The sequence below is a fragment of the Coregonus lavaretus genome (assembly GCF_964263955.1).
Source record: "Coregonus lavaretus genome assembly, contig: HAP1_SCAFFOLD_2773, whole genome shotgun sequence".
Lineage (NCBI taxonomy): Eukaryota > Metazoa > Chordata > Actinopteri > Salmoniformes > Salmonidae > Coregonus > Coregonus lavaretus.
In genome coordinates, this window is record NW_028156537.1 from 22,501 (window position 1) to 37,008 (window position 14,508).

At 46.4% G+C, this 14,508-nt stretch overlaps 1 pseudogene across 1 annotated transcript in view; it reads left to right on the top strand.

Moving 5' to 3' along the window:
* LOC311126256 (sperm-associated antigen 1-like) overlaps nt 1-7,676 on the top strand; it is a 21,498-nt pseudogene extending 13,822 nt beyond the window's left edge. Inside the window, exons 4-6 of the transcript in view lie at nt 157-265; nt 556-733; nt 7,548-7,676. The product of the transcript in view is annotated as a sperm-associated antigen 1-like (transcript). The remainder of the gene's footprint in view (nt 1-156; nt 266-555; nt 734-7,547) is intronic.
* Nucleotides 7,677-14,508: the final 6,832 nt, after the last annotated feature.

The window sequence follows — 14,508 nt, forward strand, 5'->3', positions numbered from 1 at the left end:
TACAACAAAGACCAAGCAGAAAACACAATGAAAGTGTAGTCAGAAAAAAATATATATGAGAAAGAAATGTAATTATGGTAAGGACATAGCTAATGTAATTAGGGGCCACAAAGTGATGTCTAGATGGTCACAAGCGGTCTACCTGTCCTCCGTCAGGTTGAGGGTACTGAGGAGGAAGACTGGCAGGCTGCAGAGCCAGACAGGACCAAAGCAGCAGAAACAGAGACAGAAGAACCATCAACCCCAGCCCCACCAGAGAACCACTGCAGAGGAGGAGGAGGAGGAGGAGGAGGAGGAAGAGGAGAGGAGGAGGCAAGAACCATCAACCCCAGCCCCACCAGAGAACCACTGCAGAGGAGGAGGAGGAGGAGGAGGAAGAGGAGGAGGAAGAGGAGAGGAGGAGGCAAGAACCATCAACCCCAGCCCCACCAGAGAACCACTGCAGAGGAGGAGGAGGAGGAGGAGGAAGAGGAGGAGGAAGAGGAGAGGAGGAGGCAAGAACCATCAACCTCCAGCCCTCTAACTCCTATGAGTTCAAGCAGTCCCTGAACGCAGCGCGGGCCCAGTCCAACCTCCCAGCCTGTGCTGAGCTGCTGAGCTGTGTTCCCCCTGAGACTCTGCCTGTCTACCTCAGTAACCAGCCATGCAGGCCCTGGACACACAGCTCCTACAGAAGGACCCCAACTTAGTCTACCAGCACCTCACCCGCCTACATACTGCTGACAGGTTCTCGGTGAGATCTAGGGCCAAACTAACCACGATGCACCAACATCGCGCTGCACTTGCCTGTTAAAAGTAATCTATGCAAATGTGATCTTGGTGAACGTCTGGAAAATTGCCTTGACTTGTAAAGTGCAGTGCGATGTTGGTGCATCGTGGTTTATTTGAATCCCGTAATTAATGTATTTTTCATTCGTTCAGTGTTTTGGATATTCTTTTAGCTAAACTAGACAACAGTCTCTGTGCTGCAGGTAGTAGGACTGACGCTGCTGTTTTGACCCCTGTGTGTCTCTCGTGTTGCATTGTTTATTGATACTAATCATGGGAAACAGCATTAGAGTGTACAATGGAACAGTTTGGTACATTTGTTAAGGCCACTGTGTGTCTGTATGTTTGTACAGGTAGTTGGGACGCTGTGTTAACCCGTCTCTGTGTATTAACAGGTAGTTGGGACGCTGTGTTAACCCGTCTCTGTGTATTAACAGGTAGTTGGGACGCTGTGTTAACCCGTCTCTGTGTATTAACAGGTAGTTGGGACGCTGTGTTAACCCGTCTCTGTGTATTAACAGGTAGTTGGGACGCTGTGTTAACCCGTCTCTGTGTATTAACAGGTAGTTGGGACGCTGTGTTAACCCGTCTCTGTGTATTAACAGGTAGTTGGGACGCTGTGTTAACCCGTCTCTGTGTATTAACAGGTAGTTGGGACGCTGTGTTAACCCGTCTCTGTGTATTAACAGGTAGTTGGGACGCTGTGTTAACCCGTCTCTGTGTATTATCAGGTAGTTGGGACGCTGTGTTAACCCGTCTCTGTGTATTAACAGGTAGTTGGGACGCTGTGTTAACCCGTCTCTGTGTATTAACAGGTAGTTGGGACGCTGTGTTAACCCGTCTCTGTGTATTAACAGGTAGTTGGGACGCTGTGTTAACCCGTCTCTGTGTATTAACAGGTAGTTGGGACGCTGTGTTAACCCGTCTCTGTGTATTAACAGGTAGTTGGGACGCTGTGTTAACCCGTCTCTGTGTATTAACAGGTAGTTGTGATGCTGTGTTAACCCGTCTCTGTGTATTAACAGGTAGTTGGGACGCTGAGTTAACCCGTCTCTGTGTATTAACAGGTAGTTGGGACGCTGTGTTAACCCGTCTCTGTGTATTAACAGGTAGTTGTGACGCTGAGTTAACCCGTCTCTGTGTATTAACAGGTAATTGTGATGCTGTGTTAACCAGTCTCTGTGTATTAACAGGTAGTTGGGACGCTGTGTTAACCCGTCTCTGTGTATTAACAGGTAGTTGTGACGCTGTGTTAACCCGTCTCTGTGTATTAACAGGTAGTTGTGACGCTGCGTTAACCCGTCTCTGTGTATTAACAGGTAGTTGGGACGCTGCGTTAACCCGTCTCTGTGTATTAACAGGTAGTTGTGACGCTGTGTTAACCCGTCTCTGTGTATTAACAGGTAGTTGTGATGCTGTGTTAACCCGTCTCTGTGTATTAACAGGTAGTTGGGACGCTGAGTTAACCCGTCTCTGTGTATTAACAGGTAGTTGGGACGCTGTGTTAACCCGTCTCTGTGTATTAACAGGTAGTTGTGACGCTGAGTTAACCCGTCTCTGTGTATTAACAGGTAATTGTGATGCTGTGTTAACCAGTCTCTGTGTATTAACAGGTAGTTGGGACGCTGTGTTAACCCGTCTCTGTGTATTAACAGGTAGTTGTGACGCTGTGTTAACCCGTCTCTGTGTATTAACAGGTAGTTGGGACGCTGTGTTAACCCGTCTCTGTGTATTAACAGGTAGTTGGGACGCTGTGTTAACCAGTCTCTGTGTATTAACAGGTAGTTGTGACGCTGTGTTAACCCATCTCTGTGTATTAACAGGTAGTTGTGATGCTGTGTTAACCCGTCTCTGTGTATTAACAGGTAGTTGGGACGCTGTGTTAACCCGTCTCTGTGTATTAACAGGTAGTTGTGACGCTGTGTTAACCCGTCTCTGTGTATTAACAGGTAGTTGGGACGCTGTGTTAACCCGTCTCTGTGTATTAACAGGTAGTTGGGACGCTGTGTTAACCCGTCTCTGTGTATTAACAGGTAGTTGTGACGCTGTGTTAACCCGTCTCTGTGTATTAACAGGTAGTTGTGACGCTGTGTTAACCCGTCTCTGTGTATTAACAGGTAGTTGTGACGCTGTGTTAACCTGTCTCTGTGTATTAACAGGTAGTTGGGACGCTGTGTTAACCCGTCTCTGTGTATTAACAGGTAGTTGGGACGCTGTGTTAACCCGTCTCTGTGTATTAACAGGTAGTTGGGACGCTGTGTTAACCCGTCTCTGTGTATTAACAGGTAGTTGTGACGCTGTGTTAACCCGTCTCTGTGTATTAACAGGTAGTTGTGACGCTGTGTTAACCCGTCTCTGTGTATTAACAGGTAGTTGTGACGCCGTGTTAACCCGTCTCTGTGTATTAACAGGTAGTTGGGACGCCGTGTTAACCCGTCTCTGTGTATTAACAGGTAGTTGGGACGCTGTGTTAACCCGTCTCTGTGTATTAACAGGTAGTTGGGACGCTGTGTTAACCCGTCTCTGTGTATTAACAGGTAGTTGGGACGCTGTGTTAACCCGTCTCTGTGTATTAACAGGTAGTTGTGACGCTGTGTTAACCCGTCTCTGTGTATTAACAGGTAGTTGGGACGCTGTGTTAACCCGTCTCTGTGTATTAACAGGTAGTTGGGACGCTGTGTTAACCCGTCTCTGTGTATTAACAGGTAGTTGGGACGCTGTGTTAACCCGTCTCTGTGTATTAACAGGTAGTTGGGACGCTGTGTTAACCCGTCTCTGTGTATTAACAGGTAGTTGGGACGCTGTGTTAACCCGTCTCTGTGTATTAACAGGTAGTTGGGACGCTGTGTTAACCCGTCTCTGTGTATTAACAGGTAGTTGTGATGCTGCGTTAACCGGTCTCTGTGTATTAACAGGTAGTTGTGATGCTGCGTTAACCAGTCTCTGTGTATTAACAGGTAGTTGGGACGCTGTGTTAACCCGTCTCTGTGTATTAACAGGTAGTTGGGACGCCGTGTTAACCCGTCTCTGTGTATTAACAGGTAGTTGGGACGCCGTGTTAACCCGTCTCTGTGTATTAACAGGTAGTTGGGACGCTGTGTTAACCCGTCTCTGTGTATTAACAGGTAGTTGGGACGCTGTGTTAACCCGTCTCTGTGTATTAACAGGTAGTTGGGACGCTGTGTTAACCCGTCTCTGTGTATTAACAGGTAGTTGGGACGCTGTGTTAACCCGTCTCTGTGTATTAACAGGTAGTTGGGACGCTGTGTTAACCCGTCTCTGTGTATTAACAGGTAGTTGGGACGCTGTGTTAACCCGTCTCTGTGTATTAACAGGTAGTTGGGACGCTGTGTTAACCCGTCTCTGTGTATTAACAGGTAGTTGGGACGCTGTGTTAACCCGTCTCTGTGTATTAACAGGTAGTTGGGACGCCGTGTTAACCCGTCTCTGTGTATTAACAGGTAGTTGGGACGCCGTGTTAACCCGTCTCTGTGTATTAACAGGTAGTTGTGATGCTGCGTTAACCCGTCTCTGTGTATTAACAGGTAGTTGTGATGCTGTGTTAACCCGTCTCTGTGTATTAACAGGTAGTTGTGATGCTGCGTTAACCCGTCTCTGTGTATTAACAGGTAGTTGGGACGCTGTGTTAACCCGTCTCTGTGTATTAACAGGTAGTTGTGATGCTGTGTTAACCCGTCTCTGTGTATTAACAGGTAGTTGGGACGCTGTGTTAACCCGTCTCTGTGTATTAACAGGTAGTTGGGACGCTGTGTTAACCCGTCTCTGTGTATTAACAGGTAGTTGTGATGCTTCGTTAACCCGTCTCTGTGTATTAACAGGTAGTTGGGACGCTGTGTTAACCCGTCTCTGTGTATTAACAGGTAGTTGGGACGCTGTGTTAACCCGTCTCTGTGTATTAACAGGTAGTTGGGATGCTGTGTTAACCCGTCTCTGTGTATTAACAGGTAGTTGTGATGCTGCGTTAACCCATCTCTGTGTATTAACAGGTAGTTGTGATGCTGTGTTAACCCGTCTCTGTGTATTAACAGGTAGTTGGGACGCTGTGTTAACCCGTCTCTGTGTATTAACAGGTAGTTGGGACGCTGTGTTAACCCGTCTCTGTGTATTAACAGGTAGTTGGGACGCTGTGTTAACCCGTCTCTGTGTATTAACAGGTAGTTGGGACGCTGTGTTAACCCGTCTCTGTGTATTAACAGGTAGTTGTGACGCTGTGTTAACCCGTCTCTGTGTATTAACAGGTAGTTGGGACGCTGTGTTAACCCGTCTCTGTGTATTAACAGGTAGTTGTGATGCTGCGTTAACCCGTCTCTGTGTATTAACAGGTAGTTGTGATGCTGTGTTAACCCGTCTCTGTGTATTAACAGGTAGTTGGGACGCTGTGTTAACCCGTCTCTGTGTATTAACAGGTAGTTGGGACGCTGTGTTAACCCGTCTCTGTGTATTAACAGGTAGTTGGGACGCTGTGTTAACCCGTCTCTGTGTATTAACAGGTAGTTGGGACGCTGTGTTAACCCGTCTCTGTGTATTAACAGGTAGTTGTGACGCTGTGTTAACCCGTCTCTGTGTATTAACAGGTAGTTGTGACGCTGTGTTAACCCGTCTCTGTGTATTAACAGGTAGTTGGGACGCTGTGTTAACCCGTCTCTGTGTATTAACAGGTAGTTGGGACGCTGTGTTAACCCGTCTCTGTGTATTAACAGGTAGTTGTGACGCTGTGTTAACCCGTCTCTGTGTATTAACAGGTAGTTGGGACGCTGTGTTAACCCGTCTCTGTGTATTAACAGGTAGTTGGGACGCTGTGTTAACCCGTCTCTGTGTATTAACAGGTAGTTGGGACGCTGTGTTAACCCGTCTCTGTGTATTAACAGGTAGTTGGGACGCTGTGTTAACCCGTCTCTGTGTATTAACAGGTAGTTGTGACGCTGTGTTAACCCGTCTCTGTGTATTAACAGGTAGTTGTGACGCTGTGTTAACCCGTCTCTGTGTATTAACAGGTAGTTGTGAAGCTGTGTTAACCCGTCTCTGTGTATTAACAGGTAGTTGTGACGCTGTGTTAACCCGTCTCTGTGTATTAACAGGTAGTTGGGACGCTGTGTTAACCCGTCTCTGTGTATTAACAGGTAGTTGTGACGCTGTGTTAACCCGTCTCTGTGTATTAACAGGTAGTTGGGACGCTGTGTTAACCCGTCTCTGTGTATTAACAGGTAGTTGGGACGCTGTGTTAACCCGTCTCTGTGTATTAACAGGTAGTTGGGACGCTGTGTTAACCCGTCTCTGTGTATTAACAGGTAGTTGGGACGCTGTGTTAACCCGTCTCTGTGTATTAACAGGTAGTTGTGACGCTGTGTTAACCCGTCTCTGTGTATTAACAGGTAGTTGGGACGCTGTGTTAACCCGTCTCTGTGTATTAACAGGTAGTTGGGACGCTGTGTTAACCCGTCTCTGTGTATTAACAGGTAGTTGGGACGCTGTGTTAACCCGTCTCTGTGTATTAACAGGTAGTTGTGACGCTGTGTTAACCCGTCTCTGTGTATTAACAGGTAGTTGTGACGCTGTGTTAACCCGTCTCTGTGTATTAACAGGTAGTTGTGACGCTGTGTTAACCCGTCTCTGTGTATTAACAGGTAGTTGTGACGCTGCGTTAACCCGTCTCTGTGTATTAACAGGTAGTTGTGACGCTGCGTTAACCCGTCTCTGTGTATTAACAGGTAGTTGTGACGCTGCGTTAACCCGTCTCTGTGTATTAACAGGTAGTTGGGACGCTGCGTTAACCCGTCTCTGTGTATTAACAGGTAGTTGGGACGCTGTGTTAACCCGTCTCTGTGTATTAACAGGTAGTTGGGACGCTGTGTTAACCCGTCTCTGTGTATTAACAGGTAGTTGGGACGCTGTGTTAACCCGTCTCTGTGTATTAACAGGTAGTTGGGACGCTGTGTTAACCCGTCTCTGTGTATTAACAGGTAGTTGGGACGCTGTGTTAACCCGTCTCTGTGTATTAACAGGTAGTTGGGACGCTGTGTTAACCCGTCTCTGTGTATTAACAGGTAGTTGGGACGCTGTGTTAACCCGTCTCTGTGTATTAACAGGTAGTTGGGATGCTGTGTTAACCCGTCTCTGTGTATTAACAGGTAGTTGGGACGCTGTGTTAACCCGTCTCTGTGTATTAACAGGTAGTTGGGACGCTGTGTTAACCCGTCTCTGTGTATTAACAGGTAGTTGGGACGCTGTGTTAACCCGTCTCTGTGTATTAACAGGTAGTTGTGACGCTGTGTTAACCCGTCTCTGTGTATTAACAGGTAGTTGTGACGCTGCGTTAACCCGTCTCTGTGTATTAACAGGTAGTTGGGACGCTGTGTTAACCCGTCTCTGTGTATTAACAGGTAGTTGGGACGCTGTGTTAACCCGTCTCTGTGTATTAACAGGTAGTTGGGACGCTGTGTTAACCCGTCTCTGTGTATTAACAGGTAGTTGGGACGCTGTGTTAACCCGTCTCTGTGTATTAACAGGTAGTTGGGACGCTGTGTTAACCCGTCTCTGTGTATTAACAGGTAGTTGGGACGCTGTGTTAACCCGTCTCTGTGTATTAACAGGTAGTTGGGACGCTGTGTTAACCCGTCTCTGTGTATTAACAGGTAGTTGTGACGCTGTGTTAACCCGTCTCTGTGTATTAACAGGTAGTTGTGACGCTGCGTTAACCCGTCTCTGTGTATTAACAGGTAGTTGGGACGCTGTGTTAACCCGTCTCTGTGTATTAACAGGTAGTTGGGACGCTGTTAGAGAAGAGTGAACGTGGTCAGATGACTCGGCTGTTTGACCGTCTGTCTGCTGTGGACAGCGATACCTTCAGTAAGAACGATGTGCAGAACCTGGCCAACAAGTACATCTGACCTCTGACCTCTGACCCTGTCTGGCCTGCTGGGGTCTGTCCCAAATGGCACCCTATTCCCTAGTGCACTATAGAGGGACCAGGGTGCCATTTGGCACAGTCATAGGGCGCGTTCAACAATGCAGCCGACTTGAAATACGAGTCGAGACTGCAAATCACCTTGCATCACAAATAACTACTCAATATTATTTGTAGGTCAATCAGTCACAATTTACCCATGATACATCACGGTTTTTATGTTCTGGAACACGGCCCTTTTCTCTGTCCTGCACCCTCCTGTCCTGCATGACGCTTCAACATACTGGATCTATGCAACGTGGCACAGCTCAGAAGCACTACGGACCCAAACCAACCTCTCACGTTCTCTTGATATAATATCATATCTCTACCTACCGTTGCTAGGTATTTCTCTCTCCTTTTTTTACCTGGAACTGTTTTAGCGTTAGTTAGTTGACTGGCAGTAATATGTAGAAATGCTGTGAACTATTCAAGCTTTAAGAACATTGATGCATAGGTCCGATGTACAGGATATCCCCTCTGGGTCCATATGCTGCAGCCAAGTCCAGGCCCCAGGCTGCAGAACCATTCAAATCAGATAACAGCCATATCAATGTGTGACTACTTTCCAGGCTACTTGACTGGCCAATAGAGGTTGAATTGTATCGGCCAGAAATAAAACGGGAAGGGCATCAATTCTAGCTAGAAGGCATGATGACTTGACTCGGCTAGCGTCGGCCCAGGGGCTATTCAGAAAACACTACAGCTTATCATCCTGAAGTTAAACTAGATTCATGCATGCTGCATATCAGAATATTAACCAAGCATAAAACAATCCATAAGCACTATTACCACTGGGGTTCAGGGAGTATTAACCATACATTCTCTGTCTAGAAATAAAATGCTATTTTGGCAGTTGCCTCAGTTCTGTGAATAACTCCACTTGTATGAAAACAATGAAGAACCAAATTGCAATGTGCACAATACTGATTATACATTACTGCAATTCAAGGTACATGCAATGTCTTTCTTTCTAGAACGATTTACAGGAGAAACATTGGTTCATTATGTTGCCTACAAAGTACTGTAACTGTGTAAAAAACATCTCTCTTTGGAAGAAATGACCAGAAGTTATGAAAATGCCCAAGCAGGCCCTTCATTTGAAAATCAAATATGGCCCAGTCAGTCAGTCAGTCAGTCAGCACCCTTCCATCTGTAGTAGTCAGCAGCCTAATGCTGTCTAACAAGCAGCCTAATGCTGTCTAACAAGCAGCGTAATGCTGTCTAACAAGCAGCCTAATGCTGTCTAACAAGCAGCGTAATGCTGTCTAACAAGCAGCGTAATGCTGTCTAACAAGCAGCGTAATGCTGTCTAACAAGCAGCCTAATGCTGTCTAACAAGCAGCCTAATGCTGTCTAACAAGCAGCGTAATGCTGTCTAACAAGCAGCGTAATGCTGTCTAACAAGCAGCCTAATGCTGTCTAACAAGCAGCCTAATGCTGTCTAACAAGCAGCCTAATGCTGTCTAACAAGCAGCGTAATGCTGTCTAACAAGCAGCGTAATGCTGTCTAACAAGCAGCGTAATGCTGTCTAACAAGCAGCGTAATGCTGTCTAACAAGCAGCGTAATGCTGTCTAACAAGCAGCCTAATGCTGTCTAACAAGCAGCGTAATGCTGTCTAACAAGCAGCCTAATGCTGTCTAACAAGCAGCCTAATGCTGTCTAACAAGCAGCCTAATGCTGTCTAACAAGCAGCCTAATGCTGTCTAACAAGCAGCCTAATGCTGTCTAACAAGCAGCGTAATGCTGTCTAACAAGCAGCGTAATGCTGTCTAACAAGCAGCGTAATGCTGTCTAACAAGCAGCGTAATGCTGTCTAACAAGCAGCCTAATGCTGTCTAACAAGCAGCGTAATGCTGTCTAACAAGCAGCCTAATGCTGTCTAACAAGCTGCCTAATGCTGTCTAACAAGCAGCGTAATGCTGTCTAACAAGCAGCCTAATGCTGTCTAACAAGCAGCGTAATGCTGTCTAACAAGCAGCGTAATGCTGTCTAACAAGCAGCGTAATGCTGTCTAACAAGCAGCGTAATGCTGTCTAACAAGCAGCCTAATGCTGTCTAACAAGCAGCCTAATGCTGTCTTACAAGCAGCGTAATGCTGTCTAACAAGCAGCGTAATGCTGTCTAACAAGCAGCGTAATGCTGTCTAACAAGCAGCGTAATGCTGTCTAACAAGCAGCCTAATGCTGTCTAACAAGCTGCCTAATGCTGTCTAACAAGCAGCGTAATGCTGTCTAACAAGCAGCGTAATGCTGTCTAACAAGCAGCCTAATGCTGTCTAACAAGCAGCCTAATGCTGTCTAACAAGCAGCGTAATGCTGTCTAACAAGCAGCGTAATGCTGTCTAACAAGCAGCGTAATGCTGTCTAACAAGCAGCGTAATGCTGTCTAACAAGCAGCGTAATGCTGTCTAACAAGCAGCGTAATGCTGTCTAACAAGCAGCGTAATGCTGTCTAACAAGCAGCGTAATGCTGTCTAACAAGCAGCGTAATGCTGTCTAACAAGCAGCCTAATGCTGTCTAACAAGCAGCCTAATGCTGTCTAACAAGCAGCCTAATGCTGTCTAACAAGCAGCCTAATGCTGTCTAACAAGCAGCGTAATGCTGTCTAACAAGCAGCCTAATGCTGTCTAACAAGCAGCATAATGCTGTCTAACAAGCAGCGTAATGCTGTCTAACAAGCAGCCTAATGCTGTCTAACAAGCAGCGTAATGCTGTCTAACAAGCAGCGTAATGCCGTCTAACAAGCAGCCTAATGCCGTCTAACAAGCAGCGTAATGCCGTCTAACAAGCAGCCTAATGCCGTCTAACAAGCAGCCTAATGCCGTCTAACAAGCAGCGTAATGCCGTCTAACAAGCAGCCTAATGCCGTCTAACAAGCAGCCTAATGCCGTCTAACAAGCAGCCTAATGCCGTCTAACAAGCAGCGTAATGCCGTCTAACAAGCAGCGTAATGCCGTCTAACAAGCAGCGTAATGCCGTCTAACAAGCAGCGTAATGCCGTCTAACAAGCAGCGTAATGCCGTCTAACAAGCAGCCTAATGCTGTCTAACAAGCAGCGTAATGCTGTCTAACAAGCAGCGTAATGCTGTCTAACAAGCAGCGTAATGCTGTCTAACAAGCAGCGTAATGCTGTCTAACAAGCAGCGTAATGCTGTCTAACAAGCAGCGTAATGCTGTCTAACAAGCAGCGTAATGCTGTCTAACAAGCAGCGTAATGTTGTCTAACAAGCAGCGTAATGCTGTCTAACAAGCAGCGTAATGCTGTCTAACAAGCAGCGTAATGCTGTCTAACAAGCAGCGTAATGCTGTCTAACAAGCAGCGTAATGCTGTCTAACAAGCAGCGTAATGCTGTCTAACAAGCAGCGTAATGCTGTCTAACAAGCAGCGTAATGTTGTCTAACAAGCAGCCTAATGCTGTCTAACAAGCAGCGTAATGCTGTCTAACAAGCAGCGTAATGCTGTCTAACAAGCAGCGTAATGCTGTCTAACAAGCAGCGTAATGCCGTCTAACAAGCAGCCTAATGCTGTCTAACAAGCAGCGTAATGCTGTCTAACAAGCAGCGTAATGCCGTCTAACAAGCAGCCTAATGCTGTCTAACAAGCAGCGTAATGCTGTCTAACAAGCAGCGTAATGCTGTCTAACAAGCAGCGTAATGCTGTCTAACAAGCAGCCTAATGCTGTCTAACAAGCAGCGTAATGCTGTCTAACAAGCAGCGTAATGCTGTCTAACAAGCAGCCTAATGCTGTCTAACAAGCAGCGTAATGCTGTCTAACAAGCAGCCTAATGCTGTCTAACAAGCTGCCTAATGCTGTCTAACAAGCAGCGTAATGCTGTCTAACAAGCAGCCTAATGCTGTCTAACAAGCAGCGTAATGCTGTCTAACAAGCAGCCTAATGCTGTCTAACAAGCAGCCTAATGCTGTCTTACAAGCAGCGTAATGCTGTCTAACAAGCAGCGTAATGCTGTCTAACAAGCAGCGTAATGCTGTCTAACAAGCAGCGTAATGCTGTCTAACAAGCAGCCTAATGCTGTCTAACAAGCTGCCTAATGCTGTCTAACAAGCAGCGTAATGCTGTCTAACAAGCAGCGTAATGCTGTCTAACAAGCAGCGTAATGCTGTCTAACAAGCAGCCTAATGCTGTCTAACAAGCAGCCTAATGCTGTCTAACAAGCAGCGTAATGCTGTCTAACAAGCAGCGTAATGCTGTCTAACAAGCAGCGTAATGCTGTCTAACAAGCAGCGTAATGCTGTCTAACAAGCAGCGTAATGCTGTCTAACAAGCAGCGTAATGCTGTCTAACAAGCAGCGTAATGCTGTCTAACAAGCAGCGTAATGCTGTCTAACAAGCAGCGTAATGCTGTCTAACAAGCAGCGTAATGCTGTCTAACAAGCAGCCTAATGCTGTCTAACAAGCAGCCTAATGCTGTCTAACAAGCAGCGTAATGCTGTCTAACAAGCAGCCTAATGCTGTCTAACAAGCAGCGTAATGCTGTCTAACAAGCAGCGTAATGCTGTCTAACAAGCAGCGTAATGCTGTCTAACAAGCAGCCTAATGCTGTCTAACAAGCAGCGTAATGCTGTCTAACAAGCAGCCTAATGCTGTCTAACAAGCAGCCTAATGCTGTCTAACAAGCAGCGTAATGCTGTCTAACAAGCAGCGTAATGCTGTCTAACAAGCAGCGTAATGCTGTCTAACAAGCAGCGTAATGCTGTCTAACAAGCAGCGTAATGCTGTCTAACAAGCAGCGTAATGTTGTCTAACAAGCAGCCTAATGCTGTCTAACAAGCAGCGTAATGCTGTCTAACAAGCAGCGTAATGCTGTCTAACAAGCAGCGTAATGCTGTCTAACAAGCAGCCTAATGCTGTCTAACAAGCAGCGTAATGCTGTCTAACAAGCAGCGTAATGCCGTCTAACAAGCAGCCTAATGCCGTCTAACAAGCAGCGTAATGCCGTCTAACAAGCAGCCTAATGCCGTCTAACAAGCAGCCTAATGCCGTCTAACAAGCAGCGTAATGCCGTCTAACTAGCAGCCTAATGCCGTCTAACAAGCAGCCTAATACCGTCTAACAAGCAGCCTAATGCCGTCTAACAAGTACCGTAATGCTGTCTAACAAGCAGCGTAATGCCGTCTAACAAGCAGCGTAATGCCGTCTAACAAGCAGCGTAATGCCGTCTAACAAGCAGCGTAATGCTGTCTAACAAGCAGCGTAATGCTGTCTAACAAGCAGCGTAATGCTGTCTAACAAGCAGCGTAATGCTGTCTAACAAGCAGCGTAATGCTGTCTAACAAGCAGCGTAATGCTGTCTAACAAGCAGCGTAATGCCGTCTAACAAGCAGCGTAATGCCGTCTAACAAGCAGCGTAATGCCGTCTAACAAGCAGCGTAATGCTGTCTAACAAGCAGCGTAATGCTGTCTAACAAGCAGCCTAATGCTGTCTAACAAGCTGCCTAATGCTGTCTAACAAGCAGCGTAATGCTGTCTAACAAGCAGCCTAATGCTGTCTAACAAGCAGCGTAATGCTGTCTAACAAGCAGCCTAATGCTGTCTAACAAGCAGCCTAATGCTGTCTTACAAGCAGCGTAATGCTGTCTAACAAGCAGCGTAATGCTGTCTAACAAGCAGCGTAATGCTGTCTAACAAGCAGCGTAATGCTGTCTAACAAGCAGCCTAATGCTGTCTAACAAGCTGCCTAATGCTGTCTAACAAGCAGCGTAATGCTGTCTAACAAGCAGTGTAATGCTGTCTAACAAGCAGCCTAATGCTGTCTAACAAGCAGCGTAATGCTGTCTAACAAGCAGCGTAATGCTGTCTAACAAGCAGCGTAATGCTGTCTAACAAGCAGCGTAATGCTGTCTAACAAGCAGCGTAATGCTGTCTAACAAGCAGCGTAATGCTGTCTAACAAGCAGCGTAATGCTGTCTAACAAGCAGCGTAATGCTGTCTAACAAGCAGCGTAATGCTGTCTAACAAGCAGCGTAATGCTGTCTAACAAGCAGCCTAATGCTGTCTAACAAGCAGCCTAATGCTGTCTAACAAGCAGCCTAATGCTGTCTAACAAGCAGCGTAATGCTGTCTAACAAGCAGCCTAATGCTGTCTAACAAGCAGCGTAATGCTGTCTAACAAGCAGCGTAATGCTGTCTAACAAGCAGCGTAATGCTGTCTAACAAGCAGCCTAATGCTGTCTAACAAGCAGCGTAATGCTGTCTAACAAGCAGCCTAATGCTGTCTAACAAGCAGCGTAATGCTGTCTAACAAGCAGCGTAATGCTGTCTAACAAGCAGCGTAATGCTGTCTAACAAGCAGCGTAATGCTGTCTAACAAGCAGCGTAATGTTGTCTAACAAGCAGCCTAATGCTGTCTAACAAGCAGCCTAATGCTGTCTAACAAGCAGCGTAATGCTGTCTAACAAGCAGCGTAATGCTGTCTAACAAGCAGCCTAATGCTGTCTAACAAGCAGCGTAATGCTGTCTAACAAGCAGCGTAATGCCGTCTAACAAGCAGCCTAATGCCGTCTAACAAGCAGCGTAATGCCGTCTAACAAGCAGCCTAATGCCGTCTAACAAGCAGCGTAATGCCGTCTAACAAGCAGCCTAATGCCGTCTAACAAGCAGCCTAATGCCGTCTAACAAGCAGCCTAATGCCGTCTATCAAGCAGCCTAATGCCGTCTAACAAGCAGCGTAATGCCGTCTAACAAGCAGCGTAATGCCGTCTAACAAGCAGCGTAATGCCGTCTAACAAGCAGCGTAATGCCGTCTAACAAG